Raw genomic sequence first — 21,904 nt, 5'->3', positions numbered from 1 at the left:
GTCATAGGGTAGGTCTATTTTTAATTTTCTGAGGAACCTCCACACTGCTTTCCAGAGCGGCTGCACCAATTTGCATTCCCACCAACAGTGCAAGAGGGTTCCCGTTTCCCCACATCTTCACCAACATCTATAGTCTCCTGATTTGTTCATTTTGGCCACTCTGACTGGCGTGAGGTGATATCTGAGTGTGGTTTTGATTTGTATTTCCCTGATAAGGAGTGACGTTGAGCATCTTTTCATGTGCCTGTTGGCCATCCGGATGTCTTCTTTAGAGAAGTGTCTATTCATGTTTTCTGCCCATTTCTTCACTGGGTTATTTGTTTTTCAGGTGTGGAGTTTGGTGAGCTCTTTATAGATTTTGGATACTAATCCTTTGTCCGATATGTCATTTGCGAATATCTTTTCCCATTCCGTTGGTTGCCTTTTAGTTTTGTTGGTTGTTCCTTTGCTGTGCAGAAGCTTTTTATCTTCATAAGGTCCCAGTAATTCATTTTTGCTTTTAACTCCCTTGCCTTTGGGGAAGTGTTGAGTAAGAGATTGTTATGGCTGAGGTCAGAGAGGTCTTTTCCTGCTTTCTCCTCTAAGGTTTTGATGGTTTCCTGTCTCACATTCAGGTCCTTTATCCATTTTGAGTTTATTTTTGTGAATGGTGTGAGAAAGTGGTCTAGTTTCAACCTTCTGCATGTTGCTGTCCAGTTCTCCCAGCACCATTTGTTAAAGAGACTGTCTTTTTTCCATTGGATGTTCTTTCCTGCTTTGTCAAAGATGAGTTGGCCATACGTTTGTGGGTCTAGTTCTGGGGTTTCTATTCTATTCCATTGGTCTATGTGTCTGTTTTTATGCCAATACCATGCTGTCTTGATGATGACAGCTTTGTAGTAGAGGCTAAAGTCTGGGATTGTGATGCCTTCTTGGAGACTTTTCTATGTGTGCTTAAGAAAAATATGTATTTTGCTGCTCTTTGATGGATTATTCTGAACATATTTGTTAAGTTCATTTGATAAGGTATAGTTTATTTCTAATACTTCCTTATTGACTTCTGTCTGGATAATCTATCCATTGATGAAGGTCAAGTATTATAATCCTCTGTTATTTTTGTATTGCTATCTATTTCTCTCTTTAGGTCTGTTAATATTTACTCTATATATTTAGGTACTACTATGTTGGGTGCATGAATATTTACAAACACTATATCCTCTTATTGGATTGACCCCTTTATCATTATATGATGACCTTCTTCGTCTCTTATTACAGACTTTGTCTTAAAGTCTGTTTTGTCTGATATAAGTATAGCTACCCCAGATTTTTTTTGGTTTCAATTTGTCTGAAATATGTTTTTCTATATCTTCATTTTTAGTCTGTGTGTGTCTTTAAAGCTGAAGTGACTATATTACAGGCAGCATATAGATAGGTCTTGATTGTTATACATTCAGCCACTTTATGCCTTTGATTGGAGAATTTAGTCTGTTCACACAGTAATAAGTAATAAGTAATTATTGATAGCTATGAAATTATTGTTATTTTGTTAATTGTTTTCTGGATGTCTTTAATTCTTTTGTTCTTTTCTTCTTCTCTTACTCTCTTCTTTTATGATTTTATGATTTTCTATAGTGGTATGCTTAGATTAGATGCATGCAGAACCAGGGTCCAAAGTGAGGGTGTGTGTGTGTGGAGTAAATGTGTCTCCAGGGTCCAGGACACAGGTGCTCCCTCTATAATAGTGGCTCCATCCACTGAATTTTTATTTGATTATTTTACTTTTCAGTTCTATATTTTTTATTAGATTCTTCTTTATATTTTCTATTTCTTTCCTGAGGCATTCTAATTTTTGTTCCTTAAAGTGCATTTTAAATTGCTTATTGAAACACTTTTATGCTGTCTTTTTCAACATCTTTGTCAGATAATTCTAACATCTCTGTCATTTCACTGTGGTCATCTATGATTTTTTTTTTTTTTTTTTTAGATCTTCTTGGTTCTTGGTAAGACAAGTGATTATTTTATTTTTTGATGTTTTTATTTATTTTTGAGACAGAGAGAGACAGAGCGTGAGCAGGGGAGGGGAAGAGAGAGAGGGAGACACAGAATGTGACGCAGGCTCCAGGCTCTGAGTTGTCAGCACAGAGCCCGACGCAGGGCTCGAACTCACAGACTGTGAGATCATGACCTGAGCTGAAGTCGGACGCCTAACCGACTGAGCCACCCAGGCACCCCAAGACAAGTGATTTTTAATGGAGATATTCATTTGGGTATTATGTTATGAGACTGACTCTTTTTAAGCCTTCTGTTTTTGTTGCCTTCCTCTGACACCACTCCATTAAGTGAGGGGAGATGTTGCCTCACTATTTCCAGTGGAGGTAAAAGTCCACATTCCTCTCAGCTTCTGATGATACCTCAATGGAGATTTCCTCATTACTACTGGAGACATGTAATAGCTGTATCTTCCTACTAGGCTTCCGCTATTACTAACTTGGCTATGAGAGGCAAGAGTGCCTTGTTATACTGCTCCCCATGTAGCTCCACTGACACTTTTTTTTTTTAACGTTTATTTATTTTTGAGACAGAGAGAGACAGAGCATGAACGGGGGAGGGTCAGAGAGAGGGAGACACAGAATCTGAAACAGGCTCCAGGCTCTGAGCTGTCAGCACAGAGCCCGACGCGGGGCTCAAACTCACAGACCATGAGATCATGACCTGAGCCGAAGTCGGCCGCTTAACCGACTGAGCCACCCAGGCGCCCCTCCACTGACACTTTTAATGGGGGAACTGGTTTTGTTTCTGAGGTATGGCGATGAAAGTCCTGATTCTCCATGAGGAAAGCTCTGATAGCATTCCAGAGGGGAGAGGCAGGGTGCTTCTTTACTACCAGGTAGGAATAGAAGTCCAGACTCCCAGTATAGTCTCCGTTGACACTGTGGGGAGGGGTGGTGGTAGTGAACACCATTATCCCCTGGCAGGGTTGAGCATCCTGGTCAGTACTCAGCCTTTTCTGACACCACCATGGTTGAACAGGGTATGTGTTGGAGTGCCTTGCAACAGCCTGGCAAGGTAGAAATCTAGGCTCTCCATTTGGCCTTTGCTGGCACGGGTGGGAGTGGGGCCACACTTTTTAAAGTGGTGTTTCACTGGAGAAGAGTGATTCTAAATGTTTTCTGTCTTACTAGGCTGCTGTTTACTGGTTTTGGATAGAGAGAACAAGCTTTTTTTTGAGCTTTTTCATCTGCACTCATTTGTGTTTCTGAGTTGGTGGCTTCTTAGCTCCAGGTCTGTGATATGTGAAGCAAAAAGAAAACCCAGGGAATACACCACTAGGTTTCTTAGTAACCAAAGTCCCTACATATTTGACCATATTGTCTCCACCTTTCAGGGTCTTATTTTTTTTCCATATATAATGTTCAGAGTTTTAGTTGTACTTACCAGCAAGGATAGGGAAACGTCTGTCTTTTCCATCTATCCAGAAGTGGAAATCTCTACTGCAGATTATATCACACAATAGTTTATTTTTCAACATTGTTTTCATGACCCCAATTTTTCTATATTTGAGGTCCATCCCTGGATATATCTAAAGCTGGAGTTTGTTCAACATTTATTTTCATATGGGTTTCTCTCCAAATAATGGCTTATACATTTTATACATTTTCAAAGCATTTTTGTAACCCATTTTGCCTTTCTAGCTTTGCTTTCTTTAGCATAAAATTTCTTTCCCCACATGACCAAATTCCTCTGACTTAGTAGAATGCTACCTCTATCTAAAAGTAGACTCTGTCTTCTGAACTTCTGTATTTGATCTGTTCTTGTGTTCTAGCACCCACACCATCCTTTGTTGTTTCTGTATTTCACATTTACCTTTCTGGACTACACATTCCTTGAAGGTAGAGACAGTTGTGCCTTTTCATCTTTCTATGCTGCATGTACTCACTGGTTAAGTTTTGTTTTGTTTTAAGAGAGAGAGAGAGAGGGCACAAGTGAGCGAGGGACAGAGAGAGACAGAGAGAGGAAGAGAGAGAGAGAGAGAGAGAGGAGAGAGAGACAAGCGCACCTCATCCAGGGCTCTTGCTCACTGGATGTGGGGCTCGTGTTCACCTGATGTGGGACTTGAACTCACAAACTGTGTGATCGTGACCTGAGCCAAAGTCAGATGTTTAATGACTGAGACACCCAAGACATCCAAAACTCATTATATTATGTGAATGAATCAATAATCTTATCTGACCCCTTACCTTATGTACTGTGAGGTAGACAAGATTTACTATCTTCTCTACCAAGGGGGTTTCCATGTGCTCCCAATATGTGTATATTTGACTTTGAGGAGATGTGGTAGAATTCAAGAAGGACCTTTGTGGTCAGACAAGTTTTCATTGTAACCTGGCCTCTTCTCTTACTGTGACCTCAAGTCCCTCAACCTCTTAGAACCTCCTTTTTATCATATGTAAAATGTGGACAATAACACCTGCCTCTCAGGATTGTCCAGGGTTAAATTAAATATTATTTCTTTTATTCTGTCTGTTCACTTTACTTTGTTACTTCATTTTTATTCAGTGTCTCTGCACTAAATAATTTGCCATCACTTGGAAGTTTTATGTAAGGCCTTAAAAAAACACTTTTTACTCATTATTTGCTCCCACCTCCACCTGCCCCCATACTCCTTGGAGTAAAAGATGCCGAGCTTTGGGACTCCTCAGCAGCACCTGAGAGGTTCCTGAACCTCACAGATAAGGCCAAATCTTTCTGTATGCTCCCAGAGGGAGAGATAACAATAGCTCTATATACAATGTTACTGTTAAAATGGTGCATTGTAAAATGAATCTCCTTATAACTGTAAGTGAAAGAACAATATATCTCTTTGGGTTTCTTTCTAAGTGTCCTCTTCCTCATTCAGATATCCTTACGATTGTATCAATACTTTTTCTACAGTGGAAAATGGGATCAAAGTGAAGGTCTGATTCCCAGAGTGGCATTAATTAGTTGCATTAATTGGTTGCAATAATACATGATTTATTCTTTATTTTATTATCAGGATGCTAGTAAGATCAATTCTTTGGATCGAAGAGTGACTGTCTATGGGTTTTTAAATGGTTTGACCTTGAGCATAGGCCTGACGGAAATAGACTCAAGATATAAAAATCTACCTACCCTCACCCTCTCTCTCAGGAAAGGAGCTGCAATTCATATCCACAGGCAGATCAATACTGTTGTGTCTTCAGCTGTGCACATTTTCACACAACAATTGTACCCATAGCACTTACGCCTGGGGGAAGTCCTGTAATTCCAACTGTTTCTTTGGCCAGTTGAGGAATGTAAAACTGTATATTTCCCAGGCAAGGATGTATTCAGGTGCAGAAGGTGAGAGGGTATGTTGGTACCCTATGGCTACTCTATCAAACTATTACAAACTTGGTAATCTAAAATAACAGAACTTTGTTCTCTTACAATTCTGGAGGTTGGAAGTTTGAAATCTATTAGGGTTGTGCTCCTGTAGGAGCCCTAGCAGAGTCCATTTCTTGACACTTCCTGCATTCTTGGGCTTGGGGTTGCCTCACCCCAGTCTCTGCTTTCATCTTCACATCATCCTCTCCTCTGTGTGTCTGTGTCTTCTCTTTTGTCCATCTTTTTTTAATGTTTATTTATTTGAGAGAGAGAGACAGAGAGAATGGAGGAAGGGCAAAGAGAGAGGGAGACACAGAACTCGAAGCAGGCTCCAGGCTCCGAGCTGTCAACACAGAGTCTAATAATACAGGGCTCGAACTCACAAGTGGTGAGATCATGACCTGAGCCAAAGTCGGACGCTTAACCGACTGAGCCACCCAGGCGCCCCTCCCTTCTGTCTGTCTGAAATCTCCCTCTGCGTTTTTCTTGCAAAAACACCTGTGGCTGGATTTAGGGCCCACCTGAATAACCCTCATTTCAAGATCCTTAATTATATCTGCAAAACCCTTTGTTCCAAATAAGGTCACAGTCACAGGTTCCAGATTTGATATAGATGTCTTTTGAAGGGTCACTGTTTTACCCCACCACAGAGGACTAAGAATGACTTTGAACTGAATAACTTGTAGATATTTTCTCATTAGCTTCATGCTTTGATGTTTGGGATGCAGCAAGATCTTTGTAGACTCACATACTAGACAGTTCCTTGGAAAGTACACAGTTATGTAACTAATATAAGCACTATAATTCTGATGATTTCTCCAATTCTGACAGTGAAATCTCACTGATTATAAATATTTTGTAATATGTGTGATTTCTAGGACTCACAGTATGCAAAAAGGAAACCCTTCATTGTTTCCCTTTAATTTCTATCTCAAGCTTCATTTACCTGACTGAAATTCAATCAAGCCACTTCGAAAAACTCAACCTCTTCAGTGATTTCTCAGTCCTTTAAGACTTAAAGTTAGTTAAGGATTTCTCCCACTCTGCTTTCTTCTCTGCAGGATTGATTCTAAATTCTCAGCTTAGGCATGCCAAAGAGTGTAATTGTTTTGTTAGCTTTCAAATCCATACTACCTGCACGGAAAACCAGCATCCTTACTTAGTAGCTGTGCAATCTGGGTGCTGCAGATTGGGTTCCCAGGGAGCAGACTATGAGATGTGAGAGATGTTTGCTAAGGAGTGCCTTTAGGGTCAATACTGTTGAAGGGTGGTGTAGGGAGCAGGAGTGGACACAGGAAGATGTCCAACTGAGATGCAGGCTCAGTGATGGCTTTGGTCAACCCCACAGAGAGCTCTGGAGCTAGGAAAGCCTTCAGAGCTGCCCCAAGTTGAGCCCAGATAGCCAGATCTTTATACTGTCGCTGGCTAATCATTGGATGTAAGCTGCCCTGGGAAGAGATGTGATCTCTGGCAAAGCAGGTCTCTGCAGTTGAGGCAGAGTCCCTTAAGGGGCTGACAGTTGAAAGCTAACTGCCAATAGCCACCCAGTAGGTGCAGATCTAGGTGATGATTTACAGGGTCCACTACAGCCCATTGCGCTGCTTGGAAACACTTTCCCATCTATGCATGGGATGCCAGTGTACTTCTCCTCCTGGGGGAAATTTATAAGGGGAATGTTTCTGGGAGGAACTACAACACTACTTCTGAACTGGCCTCCGGGCCATGCTGACACTCATCATCTCCCTCTTCTGCTCTCCGTTCTAGGTTACCCTCAAACTCAGCTAGCACCTTTGCTGGTCCCAGTGGCTACCCTGGTAGCATAACACAGACTCTCACCTCTAAGGGGGTCTGAGCCCTTGTCACCAAATCCCACTCAGGCTGGGATCCTGCACTTGTCCATTTTTGTTCGTTTGTTCTTTCTTTTTCTTCTTTCATTTTTTCAAGTTTTTATTTAAATTCCTGTTAGTTAATATACAGTGTAATATAGTTTCAGGTGTAGAATTTAGTGATTCATCACTCACATACAACACCCAGTGCTCATCACAAGTGCCCTTCTTAATGCCTATCACCCATCTAGCCCCCCCCCCCCCCCCAGTAACCCTCAGTTTTTTCTCTGTAACTAAGAGTCTGGTTTGCCTCTCTTTTTTTCCTTTTCCCCCTATATTCATTTGTTTTATTTTCTAAATTCCACATATGAGTGAAATCATATGATATTTGTCTTTCTCTGACTGACTTATTTCACTTAGCATACTACTCTAGCTCCATCCATGGCATTGCAAATGGCAAGGTTTCATTCTTTTTGATGGCTAATATTCCGTTGTGTATATATATATATATATATATATATATATATATATATACAACGTATATATACATGTATATCACACCACATCTTCTATATCCGTTCATCAGTTGAAGGACATTTGGGCTCTTTCCAGTGTTTGGGTGTTGTTAATAAGGCTGCTATAAACATCAGAGTGCATGTATCCCTTTGAATCAGTATTTTTGTATCCTTTGAGTAAATAACTAGTAGTGCAATTGCTGGATTGTAGGGTTTTATTTTTAACTTTTTGAGGAATATCCATACTGTTTTCCAGAGTGGCTGCACCAGTTTGCATTCCCACCAACAGTGTAAGAGGGTTCCCCTTTCTCCACATCCTTGCCAACATCTGTGTTTCCTGTGTTTGTTTCTTGTGTTTCCTGTGTTCGGGGTCTTTTGTACTTCCACACAAATTTTAGGATTGTTTGTTCTAGCTCTGTGAAAAATGCTGGTGGTATTTTGATAGGGATTGCATTAAATGTGTAGATTACTGTGGGTAGGATAGACATTTAAAAATGTTTGTTCTTGCAATTCTAAAATTCATATGGAACCACAAAAGGCCCGAATAGCCAAAGTAATTTTGAAGAAGAAGACCAAAGCAGGAGGCATCACAATCCCAGACTTTAGCCTCTACTACAAAGCTGTCATCATCAAGACAGCATGGTATTGGCACAAAAACAGACACATAGACCAATGGAATAGAATAGAAACCCCAGAACTAGACCCACAAACGTATGGCCAACTCATCTTTGACAAAGCAGGAAAGAACATCCAATGGAAAAAAGACAGTCTCTTTAACAAATGGTGCTGGGAGAACTGGACAGCAACATGCAGAAGGTTGAAACTAGACCACTTTCTCACACCATTCACAAAAATAAACTCAAAATGGATAAAGGACCTGAATGTGAGACAGGAAACCATCAAAACCCTAGAGGAGAAAGCAGGAAAAGACCTCTCTGACCTCAGCCGTAGCAATCTCTTACTCAACACTTCCCTAAAGGCAAGGGAGTTAAAAGCAAAAATGAATTACTGGGACCTTATGAAGATAAAAAGCTTCTGCACAGCAAAGGAAACAACCAACAAAACTAAAAGGCAACCAACGGAATGGGAAAAGATATTCGCAAATGACATATCGGACAAAGGATTAGTATCCAAAATCTATAAAGAGCTCACCAAACTCCACACCCGAAAAACAAATAACCCAGTGAAGAAATGGGCAGAAAACATGAATAGACACTTCTCTAAAGAAGACATCCGGATGGCCAATAGGCACATGAAAAGATGCTCAACGTCGCTCCTTATCAGGGAAATACAAATCAAAACCACACTCAGATATCACCTCACGCCAGTCAGAGTGGCCAAAATGAACAAATCAGGAGACTATAGATGTTGGCGAAGATGTGGGGAAACGGGAACCCTCTTGCACTGTTGGTGGGAATGCAAATTGGTGCAGCCGCTCTGGAAAGCAGTGTGGAGGTTCCTCAGAAAATTAAAAATAGACCTACCCTATGACCCAGCAATAGCACTGCTAGGAATTTACCCAAGGGATACAGGAGTACTGATGCATAGGGGCACTTGTACCCCAATGTTTATAGCAGCACTCTCAACAATAGCCAAATTATGGAAAGAGCCTAAATGTCCATCAACTGATGAATGGATAAAGAAATTGTGGTTTATATACACAATGGAGTACTACATGGCAATGAGAAAGAACGAAATATGGCCCTTTGTAGCAACGTGGATGGAACTGGAGAGTGTGATGCTAAGTGAAATAAGCCATACAGAGAAAGACAGATACCATATGTTTTCACTCTTATGTGGATCCTGAGAAACTTAACAGAAACCCATGGTGGAGGGGAAGGAAAAAAAAAAAAGAGGTTAGAGTGGGAGAGAGCCAAAGCATAAGAGACTGTTAAAAACTGAGAACAAACTGAGTGTTGATGGGGGGTGGGAGGGAGGGGAGGGTGGGGGATGGGTATTGAGGAGGGCACCTTTTGGGATGAGCACTGGGTGTTGTATGGAAACCAATTTGACAATAAATTTCATATATTGAAAAAAAATGTTTTTTCTTCCAATCTCACATCTGTCGGAATGGCTAAAATGTTTTCAATCCATGAGCATGGAATGTCTTTCCATTTCTTTGTGTCATCTTGACTTGTTTTTTATCAGTGTTTTATATTTTTCAGAGTACAGATCTTTGATCACTTTGGCTAAGTTTATTTCTAGGTATCTTAAGGTTTTTGGTACAACTGTAAATGGGATTGATTCCTTTATTTCTCTTTCTGCTGCTTCATTTTTGGTGTATAGAAATGCAACAGATTTCTGTACATTGATTTTGTATCCCGTGACTTTACTGAATTTGTGTATCAGTTCTAGCAATTTTTTGGTGGAGTCTTTTGTGTTTTCTACATAGAATATCATGTCATCTATAAATAGTGACAGTTTGATTTCTTCCTTGATGATTTGGATATCTTTTATTTCTTTTTTTTCAATATATGAAATTTATTGTCAAATTGGTTTCCATACAACACCCAGTGCTCATCCCAAAAGGTGCCCTCCTCAATACCCATCACCCACCTTCCCCTCCCTCCCAGCCCCCATCAACCCTCAGTTTGTTCTCAGTTTTTAAAAGAGTCTCTTATGCTTTGGCTCTCTCCCACTCTAACCTCTTTTTTTTTTTTTTCCTTCCCCTCCACCATAGGTTTCTGTAAAGTTTCTCAGGATCCACATAAGAGTGAAAACATATGGTATCTGTCTTTCTCTGTATGGCTTATTTCACTTAGCATCACACTCTCCAGTTCCATCCACGTTGCTACAAAGGGCCATATTTCGTTCTTTCTCATTGCCATGTAGTACTCCGTTGTGTATATAAACCACAATTTCTTTATCCATTCATCAGTTGATGGACATTTAGGTTCTTTCCACAATTTGGCTATTGTTGAGAGTGCTGCTATAAACATTGGGGTACAAGTGCCCCTATGTATCAGTACTCCTGTATCCCTTGGGTAAATTCCTAGCAGTGCTATTGTTGGGTCATAGGGTAGGTCTATTTTTAATTTTGTGAGGAACCTCCACACTGTTTTCCAGAGTGGCTGCACCAATTTGCATTCCCACCAACAGTGCAAGAGGGTTCCCGTTTCTCCACATCCTCGCCAGCATCTATAGTCTCCTGATTTGTTCATTTTAGCCACTCTGGCGTGAGGTGATATCTGAGTGTGGTTTTGATTTGTATTTCCCTGATGAGGAGCGATGCCGAGCATCCTTTCATGTGCCTGTTGGCCATCCGAATGTCTTCTTTAGAGAAGTGTCTGTTAATGTCTTCTGCCCATTTCTTCACTGGCTTATTTGTTTTTCGGGTGTGGAGAGCTCTTTATAGATTTTGGATACTAGCCCTTTGTCCGATATGTCATTTGCGAATATCTTTTCCCATTCCGTTGGTTGCCTTTTAGTTTTGTTGGTTGTTTCCTTTGCTGTGCAAAAGCTTTTTATCTTCATAAGGTCCAGTAGTTCATTTTTGCTTTTAATTCCCTTGCCTTTGGGGATGTGTCAAGTAAGAAATTGCTACGGCTGAGGTCAGAGAGGTCTTTTCCTGCTTCTTTTATTTCTTGGTGTTGTCTAATTGCTGAGGCTAGGACTTCCAGTGCTCTGATAAATAATAGTGGTGAGAGTGGACATCCCTGTTAATTTCCTGACTGTAGAGGAAAAGCTCATAGTTTTTCCCCATTGAGGATCATATTAGCTGTGGGTCTTTTGTATGGCCTTTATGATGTTGAGGTATGTTCTCTGTACCCCTACTTTGTTGAGGGTTTTAATCAAGAATGGATAATGTACTTTGTCAGATGCTTTTTTTCTGCATCTATTGAGAAGTTCATATGGTTCTTATTCTTTCTTTTATTAATGTGGTATATTACACTGATTGATTTGTGAATATTGAACCACCTTTGCAATGCAAGAATAAATTCCCCTTGATCGTGGTGAATGATTCTTTTAATGTATGTTGGATTCAATTTGTTAGTATTTTGTTGAGAAATTTTGCATTCATGTTCATTGGGGATATTGGCCTTTAGTTTTCTTTTTTAGTGGAGTCTTTGTCTCGTTTTGGGATCAGGGTAAATGCTGGCCTCGTGGAATGAGTTTGGAAGTTTCCTTTCATTTCTATTTTTTGGAATAGTTTGAGAAAAATAGGTATTAACACCTCTTTAAATGTTTGGTAGAATACCCCTGTGAAGCCATCTGGCCCTGGACTTCTGTTTGTTGGGAGATTTTTGATTACTGATTCAATTTCTTTGCTGGTTATCGGTCTGTTCAAGTTTTCTGTTTCTTCCTATTTCAGCTTTGGTAGTTTATATGTTTCTAGGAATCTATAAATTTGTTCTAGATTACCCAATTTGTTGGCATATAATTTTTCATAATATTCTCTTATAATTTGTTTGTATTTCTGTGGTGGTGTTTGTTATTTTTCCTCTGTTATTAGTGATTTTATTTATTTGGGTTCTTTCTCTTTTATTTTTGATGAGTCTGGTTAGGAGTTTTTTAATTTTATTAATTTTTTCAAAGAACCAGCTCCTGGTTTCATTGATTTGTTCTACTGTTTTTATAGTTTCTATATCATTTATTTCTACTCTAATCTTTATTATTTCCTTTCTCCTGCTGGCTTTAGGCTTCAATTGTTGCTCTTTCTCTAGCTCTTTAGGTGTAAGGTTAGGTTATATATTTGAGATTTTTCTTGCTTCTTGAGGTAGGCCTGTATTGCTATATATGTCACTCTTATGACTGTTTTGCTGCATCCCAAAGGTTTTTGACTCATATTTTAATTTTCATTTATTTCCATGTATTTAAAAAATTTCTGGTTTAATTTCTTGGTTGACCCATTCATTCTTTTTTTTTTTTTATTTAAAAAAATTTTTTTAATGTTTATTTATTTTTGAGAGTGAGAGAGATAGAACACAAGTGGGGGAGGGGCAGAGAGAGAGAGGGAGACACAGAATCTGAAGCAGGCTCCAGGCTCTGAGCTGTCAGCATAGAGCCTGATGTATGGCTTGAACTCACAAACTGCAAAATCACAACCTGAGCCAAAAATCGGACGCTCAACTGACTGAGCCACCCAGGCACCCCACCCCCATTCATTCTTTAGTAGGATGTTCTTTAACCTCCATGTGTTTGTGGCCTTTCCAATTTTTTTCTAGTTTCATAGCATTGTGGTCAGAAAATATGCATGGTATGATCTCAATCCTTTTGTGCTTGTTGAGGCCTTATTTGTGACTTAGTATGTGATCTATTCTGAGAATGTTCCCTGTGCACTCAAAAAGAATGTGTTTTCTGCTGCTTTAGGAAGAAATGTTCTGAATATATCTGTTAAGTACATCTCGTCTAGAGTGTCATTCAAAGCCCTTGTTTCCTTGTTGATTTTCTGCTTAGAATATCTGTTCCCTGATGTAAATGGGGTATTAAAGTTCCCCACTGTTATTGTATTATTATCAATGAGTTTCTTTATGTTTGTGATTAATTGATTGATATATTTGCGTGTTTTAAGTTGGGGGCATAAATAATTATAATTGTTAGATCTTCTTGTTGGATAGACCCCTTTATTAAGATGCAGTGCCCTTCTTCATCTCTTGTTACAATCTTTGGTTTAAAACCTGATTTGTCTGATATAAATATGGCTACTCTGGTTTTCTTTTGACATCCATTTGCATGATAAATATTTCTCCATCCTCTCACATTCAATCTGCAGATGTCTTTAGGTCTAAAATGAATCTCTTGGAGTGCCTGGGTGGCTCAGTCAGTTAAGCATCCTACTTTGGCTCAGGTCATGATCTCACGGTTCATGAGATCGAGCCCCGCATCAGGCTCTGTGCTGACAGTTCAGAACCAGGAGCCTGCTTCCAATTCTGTGTCTCCCTCTCTCTCTCTGCTCCTCCCCCACTCACTCTCTGTCTCTTTTTCTCAAAAATAAATAAACATTAAAAAAAATTTTTTAAATGAATCTCTTGTAGGCAGCAAATAGTTGGACCTTGTTTTTTTTTAATCCATTTTGACACCTTATGACTTTTGATTGAAGCATTTAGTCCGTTTAAATTCAGAGTAATGATATGAATTTAGTGCCATTTAATTACTTGTTTTGTCATTGTCTCTGGATATTTTCTCTGTTCCTTCTAGTATTTGTTGCTTTTGGTCTTTCTTTTGCACTCAGAGTCCCCTTTAATATTTTGTGCAGGGCTGGTTTAGTGGTCATAAACTACTTTAGTTTTTCTTTGTCTGGGAACTCTTTATCTCTTCTTCTATTCTGAATGATAGCTTTGTTGGATAGAGTATTCTTGGCTGCAGATTTTTCCCATTCAGCACACATGACATATCATGCCACTCCCTTCTGGCATGTCAAGTTTCTGTGGACAGATCTGTTTCTAGCCTTACTGGTCTTCCCCTACAAGTTAGGGACTTCTTTTGTCTTGCTGATTTTAGGATTTTTTTAAATCTCTATATTTTGCAAATTTAATCGCAATATGTCTTGGCATTGGCCTGTTTTTATTGATTTTGATAGGAATTCTCTGTGCCTCCTGGATTTGGAAGTCTGTTTCCTTGCCCAGATTGGGGAAGTTTTCAGCTCTAATTTCCTCAAATAAATCTTCTGCCCCCATTTCTCTCTTTTCTTCTTTTGAGACACCTATAACACAAATGTTATTACATTTCATGGAGTCATTGAGTTCCCTGAGTCTACTTTCATGATCCAAGATTTTCTTTCCCTCTTTTGATCAACTTCATTATTTTCTATAATTCTATCTTCTATATTACTTATTCATTCCTCATTGTGGTCAGTTTTGTATCATGGTTATTGCATTTTTCATTTTGGCCTGATTGGTTTTAAGCTCTTTTATCTCTGTGGTAAGGGTATCTCTGATGCCTTCTATGCTTTTCTCCACTTGATCTTAGCCAAAAGGCCGAGAAGCGATTCTATGCTTTTCTCAAGTCTAGCTACTATTAAGATTGTTGCTTTAAATCAATCTAGGTATGTTGGATTAGGCATACTACTTATATCTGTTTTGATTAGATCCCTGGCCATGACCTTTTCTTGTTCTCTTTTGGGATGAATTTCTCTGTCTTTGCATCTTATCTAGGTCTCTGTATTCTTCTGTGTGTTAGGAAAGCCTGTTATGTTTCTTGATCCTGAGAGTAATGGCTTTATGAAGAAGAAGTTATATAATATCCACACTTATAGGTTATATAATGCCTAGCACTTCAGGAAGTGTCTCTGGTGTACGTTGTGTGCATTCTGCTATTGTGTTATTGCTGCTCTATTCCTCAGGTCAGTCCTCTGCAGAGTTTATCCTTGCTGATGGTGGGGAATGTTTGGATCATGGCCAGAGTATGGTGTGTTTTAACTAGGTGTGCTCTGGTATAATTGTTAAAAGAGATATGATACTATTTCCACTAGAGTTGAAACTTTGGAGAATTCTATGGTCAGTAGACATGTTGCATGTGGGAGTTTGTGCTGGTCTTCTGGGGGAAGGGACCCACTGCACTGGTTCTTAGGCACACTTGCCCAAGAAAAGCATTGCCAGGATAGTACAGGGGGGTGGGAATAGGTTTAGTGTAAGCAGATTAAGCAGCCAATGTTGGCACTGTCCTGTTTACTGAAGTTAATTTATGCTGAGGGGCAGGGGAGAGAAATGGTGCTAGCCAGCTCCTTTGTCCCTGGAGAGGCAATGCCACCTCTCTCAGATGTGCTCCAAGAAGGAGGAATCTTCTCTCCAAGTGCATCTCAGACGATCCTCAGATGATTATGCCTTCTGCCCCCAGGTTACTTGCCTGCCTTCTCTACAGGAGCACTGCAGCACCTTCAGGGCTCTACACCAGGACTTCTAAAACTACAGCTTTTATATTTATATTTATATTTATATTTATATTTATATTTAGATTTAGATTTAGATTTAGATTTTATGGTTGCAAAAACTCATAAAAATCAGCCCCTCTTATTTTCCCAGTCAATGACTTTGTGGAAGTGTTTTCCTTGTGTGATCCTTTGTGCACTCCTCTCTCCTTTCTCTCTTTTCTCTCTCCATGACCAGGGCTCTCTCCCCTCTGCAGCACCCACAATCCATTTCTCCCCCCAAACATGTCTCCACACCTCCTACCTTCCATGATGTGGCCTCTTTTCTCCCTCTAGGTGTGCAGTTTGTTCTGTCAGTCCTCAGTTTCATTTGTTGGGTATTTAGAATGATTTGTTATTTATTTAGCTGTGTTCAAAGAACAAGCAAGCCCAGGGTCCTTCTACTACTCCATCACCTTAGCTCCCACCCACTCTTGTCCATTTTCTATCCAAACTGAACAAAGGAAATGCACCCAAATGGATCCTTTCTCCCTCCATTTTATCACAGCAGACATATCCTACTAATGATCAGTGTCAATTAGCCTGCCAGACCAAAACCAGATAAGAACACCACAAAAAAGAAAATTACGGGCTAATTAATGTCTCTGATGAATATAGATGCAAAATCCTAACAAAATATTAGCAAACTGAATTCAACAATACATTAAATAGCTCATACACCATGATCAAGTGAAATTTATTCCAGGGATGCAAAGATGGTTCAACAAATCAATCAACATGATGTACTACATTAACAATAAAATGAAGGATAAAAATCACATGATCATCGCAATATATGAAGAACAGCATTTGACAAAATTCAACATTCATTTATGATAAAAACTCAACAAAATGGATATATAGGAATGTACCTCAAGATAATAAAGACCATATATGATAAGCCCACAGCTAACATGCAAAATGGTGAAAAGCTGAAAGCTTTTCCTCTAGTTAGGAACAAGACAAGGATGCCCACTCTCACTACTTTTATTTAACACAGTATTGGAAAGCCTCATCAGAGAAAGAAAAAGAAATAAAAGGCATCCAAATCAGAAAGGATGGCATGATTTACAGATGACATGGTTTTACATATAGAAATCCATAAAAACTCCATGAAAAAACTGTCAGAACTATTCAACAAATTCATAGTATAGTCACAGGATACAAAATCAATATATAAAATCTACTGTTTCTATACACTAACACTGAGCCATCTATCAGAAAGAGAAATTAAGAAAACAATCTTAATTGCATCAAAAAGAATAAAATACCCATTTGAACGGCTGAAGCAAGATGCGTCAGAGTCAGAGTGGTGATCATGGCCCTGGAGGTGGCAAGAAGGATGACAAGGACAACAAAAAGAAATATGAACTTCCTGGGGCGCCTGGGTGGCTCAGTGGGTTAAGTGTCTGACTTTAGCTCAGGTCATGATCTCGCAGTTCATGAGTTCAAGTCCCACATCGGGCTCTGTGCTGACAGCTCAGAGCCTGGAGCCTGCTTCGGATTCTGTGTCTCCCTCCCAACTCATGCTCTCTCTCTCTCAAAAATAAATAAACATAAAAAAGAAATAGGAACGTTCTGTACCAACTAGAGCGGGGAAAAAGAAGAAGAAAACAAAGGGACCAGATGCTGCCAGCAAGCTGCCACTGGTGACACCTCACACTCTGCTGGTTAAAATTACTGAAGTTAGAATTAAAGACTGTGTTCTCATGGAGGAAGAATTCATTAGAATTCATGAACAAATGAAGCCTTTAGAAGAAAAGCAAGAGGAGGAAAGATCAAAAGTGGGTGATCTGAGGGGGACCCCAAAGTTGGTAGGAACGTTGGAAGGGATCATTGATGACAACCATGTGGATCATCGTGTCCACATCTGTGGGCTCAGAACACTATGTCAGCATTCTTTACTTTGTAGACAAGGATCTGCTGGAACCAGGCTGCCAGTCCTTCTCAACCACAAGGTGCATGCCATCATAGGGGTGCTCATGGATGACATGGATACCTTAGTCACAGTAATGAAGTTAGAAAAGGTCCCCCAGGAAATCTATGCTGATACTGTGGGTTAGACAGCCAAATCCAAGAAATTAAGGATCTGTGGAGCTTCCTCTCACTCATCCTGAATATTATGAAGAGATGGGTATAAAGCCCCCAAAGAGGGCCATTCTCTAAGGTCCACCTGGTACAAGTAAAACCTTATTAGCCAAAGCAGTAGCAAACCAAACCTTAGTCACTGCCCTAAGAGTGGTTGGCTCTGAACTTATTCAGAAGTACCTAGGTGATGGGCCCAAACTCGTTTGGGAATTGTTTCAAGTTGCAGAAGAACACGTGCCATCCATTATGTTTTTTGATGAAATTGATGCTATTGGAATAAAAAGATAGGACTCAAATTCTGGTGGTGAGAGAAAAATTTAATGAACAATGTTGGAACTGTGGAACCAGTTGGATGGATTTGATTCAAGGAATGATGTGAAAGTTATCATAGCCACAAACTGAATAGAAACTTTGGATCCAGCACTTATCAGACCAGGCAACATTGACAGGACAAATGAGTTCCCCGGCCAGATGAAAAGATTATGAAGCACATCTTTCAGATCCAGATAAGCAGGATGACGCTGGCTGATGATGTAACCCTGGATGACTTGATCATGGCTAAAGATGACCTCTCTGGGGCCGGCATCAAGGCAATCTGTACAGAAGCTGGTCTGATGGCCTTGAGAGACCATAGAATGAAAGTAGCAAATGAAGACTTCAAAAAATCTAAAGAAACTGTTTTTTATAAAAAACAAGAAGGTACCCCTGAGGGGCTCTACCTGTAGCAACCACATTTGCCTTCAAGGAAGTGGTCGGGAGTGTCCCAACTCTTTAGAGGGATGAGGTTGGGGAAGTTGTCCAGAGGAACCCATGTTCCAGTTGATCTTTCTTAGCAAAACCTCCTGTGTACATTTCTAAGTGTTGTGTGTAGAATGCCCATGAGGCTGCCTTCATCTGTTGGCCACATGCAGTGCCCTCCCCCCAATAAAGTGAGCTCCTCCTAAAATAAATAAATAAATAAATAAATAAATAAATAAATAAAACCTAAGAATAAATTTAACCAAGGAGATGAAAAACCTATACACTGAAAATTATAAGACATTGATGAAAGAAATTGAAGAAGACACACATAAATGGAAAGATATTCCATGCTTATGGATCAGAAAAATTAATATTGTTAATATATCTATGTTACTCAGAGCAATCTACAGATTCAGTGCAATCCCTATCAAAATTCCAAAAGCATTTTACACAGAACTGGAACAATCTTATAACTTATATGAAACTAGAAAAGACCCCAAATAGATAATGAAATCTTGGGTAACAAAGCAGGAGGCATCATGATACCTCCTACATGTTTTTGAACTAAATGACACAACTGTAGTAATGAAAACTGTATGATATTGGCAGAAAAACAGACACATAGATCAACTGAACAGAATAGAAAAACCTCGAAATAACCCACATAGATATGGTCAATTAATTTACAATAAAGGGGCCAAGATACAATACGGAAGGACAGTTTCTTCAAAAAATGATGTTGGGAAAACTGAACATCCACATGCAAAAGTATAAGACTAGACTATCTTACATCATATACAAAAATTAACTCAAAATGGACTAAAGACTTGAATGTAAGACCAGAAACCATAAAATTTTTAGAAGAAAACAAAGGCAGTAGACTCCTTGACATTGGTCTTAGAGATGATTTTTTGAATCTGACTTTAAAAGCAGAAGGCAACAAAAGCAAAAGTACAGTTAATTCTGAACTGCATGGGTCCACTTACACATGGATTTTTTTCAATAAACACAGTACAGTACTATAAATGTATTTTCTCTTTCTTATGATTTTCTTTTATTAAAATGTTTATTTTCAGAGACAGAGATCAAGCACACATTGGAGAGGGACAGAGAGAGAGGGAGAGAGAGAGAATCCTAAGCAAGCTCCACACCGTCAGCAGAGAGCCTGACATGGGGCTCGATCTCACGATCCATGAAATCTGAGCCAAAATCAAGAGTTGGTTGCTTAACCTACTGAGCCACACAGGTGCCCTCTTTCTTATGATTTTCTTTTCTCTAGCTTTATTATAAAAATATAGTATACATGTATACAAACATACAAAGTAAGTATTAATCAGCTATTTATGTTATCATTAAGGCTTCCACTCAACAGTAGGCTGTTAGTAGTTACATTTTTGGGGACCAAAAAAATCCACACATGGATGGATTTTCTACTGTGTAGGGTGTCAGCGCCCTAACCTCCACATTGTTCAAACTCAGCTGTGAACAAGTGTAGCTATATCAAACAAAAATCTTCTGAACAGCAAAAGAAACCATCCATAAAATGAGGAGGCAACCTACTAAATGGCAGAAGATATTTGCAAATAACATATCTGATAAAGGTTAATATCCAAAATGTATAAAGAACTCATACAATTCAATCACAAACAAACAAACAAACAATCCCAAACAATTAAAAATTGGGCAGAGGATCTGAATAGTCATTTTTCTGAAGAAGACACACATATTACAAACATGCACATAAAAAGATGCTCAACATCACTAATCATCAGAGAAATGCAAATCAAAACCACAGTGAGGTATTACTTCATACTTATTAGAATGGCTAATATCAAGAAAATAAGAAATAACAAGTATTGGTGAGGATATAGGGAAAGGGACCTCTTGTACATTGTTGGTGGAAATATAAATTGATGCAGCCACTATAGAAAATAAAAAAAGTTGCAAATACAACTAGCATATGATCCAACAATTCCACTTCTAGGTATTTATCCAAAGAAAATTAAAACAGTAATTCAAAAAGATATATGCACCCTTCTGACCTTTGCAGCCAGCATTATTTACAGTAGCCAAGATATGGAAACAACCTAATTGTTCACTAACGAATGAGTGGATAAAGAAGATTCCATATGATGGAATACTACTTAGCCATAAAAAGTTACATCTTGCCATTTGAAACAACATGGGTGAACCTAGAAGGTATTATGCTAAGTGAAGTAAGTCAAACAGAGAAAATGCCATATGACTTTGCTTATATGTGGTCTAAAAAAACAAATGAGAAATCAAAACTCATAAATACTGAGAACAGAATGGTGGTTGGCAGAGGGGACCTTGAGGGTTAGGGAGTATGTGAAATGGGTGAAAACAGTCAAGAGATACAAACTTCCATTTATAGAATAAATAAGTCATGGGATGTAATGCTCAGTATGGTGACTGTAGTCAATAATATTGTATTGCATATTTGCAAGTTGCCAGGAGAGTAAATCTTAAATGTTCTAGTCACGAAAAAATTTTGTGACTTTATATAACAATGGATGTAACTAGACTTATTGTGGTGATTATTTTGCAGTGAATACAGTTATAGAATCATTATGTTGTACACCTGAAATGAATATAATGTTATGTGTCAATTGTACCTAAAAACATAATAGCCCTGCCAGACTGGTGTCTCCCCTTCTTCCCTGGTGGTCCTTTGGCTCAAGTTGCTGAGATACACAGGTGGCAGTCACAGCTTAAACTTGAAGGGATTTTTGCTATGTCTCCTGGAAGAGATGTTCTCCCTTTGGGAACCAGGAGTTGAAGAGCCCAGAGTTGTGAGGACAGGAAGCACAAATTCCCTATGTGGTTTACTGAATGCGGTGGTAAGTGATGTCACTCCTTGGTTCCCAAGCCATGTATTCTTTCTTTGGGGGCACAGCCCCATATAAGGGTTTTGATTAAAAGTGGGTACTGCTTTGGGGGCACCCCATCATCTGAAATTATTACTGTCCAGCTTTGGTATCCAATTTGCCATTAATACCAGGCCCTATTCCCAGCAGAGTGTAATCACTGGGCACTGTTCCCTCTAATCCTGTCAGGTGGCCTGAGTAGTTTCCTCACTTGTGTGCACTATCAATACTTTGCTGAATACTTGTGGGAGACCCTCTGCAGAGCTCCAGAGTTCTCTTCCTATACAGCTCTGTGTCCTACAAACTCTAGCCTCCTTGGCCTCTCTAGATTCTCTGATCTGTCTTTCCAATTTAGGAGGTCTGCTAGGTTTTATCTGATCCCCCACCCTTCACCATGACTTGGAAACTGTCCCAAGGCCTTATCTGGGGCAATTGTAGGGCTTACCTGTTTATTTCCTATCTCGGAGAGCACTCCTTCCCTACCTGATGTCCACTCTCTTGAAAATCATTTTTCATGTATTTTGTCCAGTTTTTTTGTTGTTTCAGAAGGAACAGAGGTCTGTGTAACTCTCAGTGTGTGAAGAATTTAACTGGGGTTTTGTAAACCTCAATGTTCTCTCCAGTTTCTCCATCACT

The 21,904-nt window shown here is 39.3% G+C and overlaps 1 pseudogene; it reads left to right on the top strand.

Moving 5' to 3' along the window:
* Window positions 1–16,844: 16,844 nt before the first annotated feature.
* On the top strand, window positions 16,845–18,364 carry LOC122217651 (annotated as a pseudogene).
* Window positions 18,365–21,904: the final 3,540 nt, after the last annotated feature.

Source organism: Panthera leo, chromosome B1 (assembly GCF_018350215.1).
Source record: "Panthera leo isolate Ple1 chromosome B1, P.leo_Ple1_pat1.1, whole genome shotgun sequence".
In the NCBI taxonomy this organism is placed as follows: domain Eukaryota; kingdom Metazoa; phylum Chordata; class Mammalia; order Carnivora; family Felidae; genus Panthera; species Panthera leo.
Note: the sequence above shows the minus strand (reverse complement) of the source record. Positions and strands in the feature narration are given on the sequence as shown.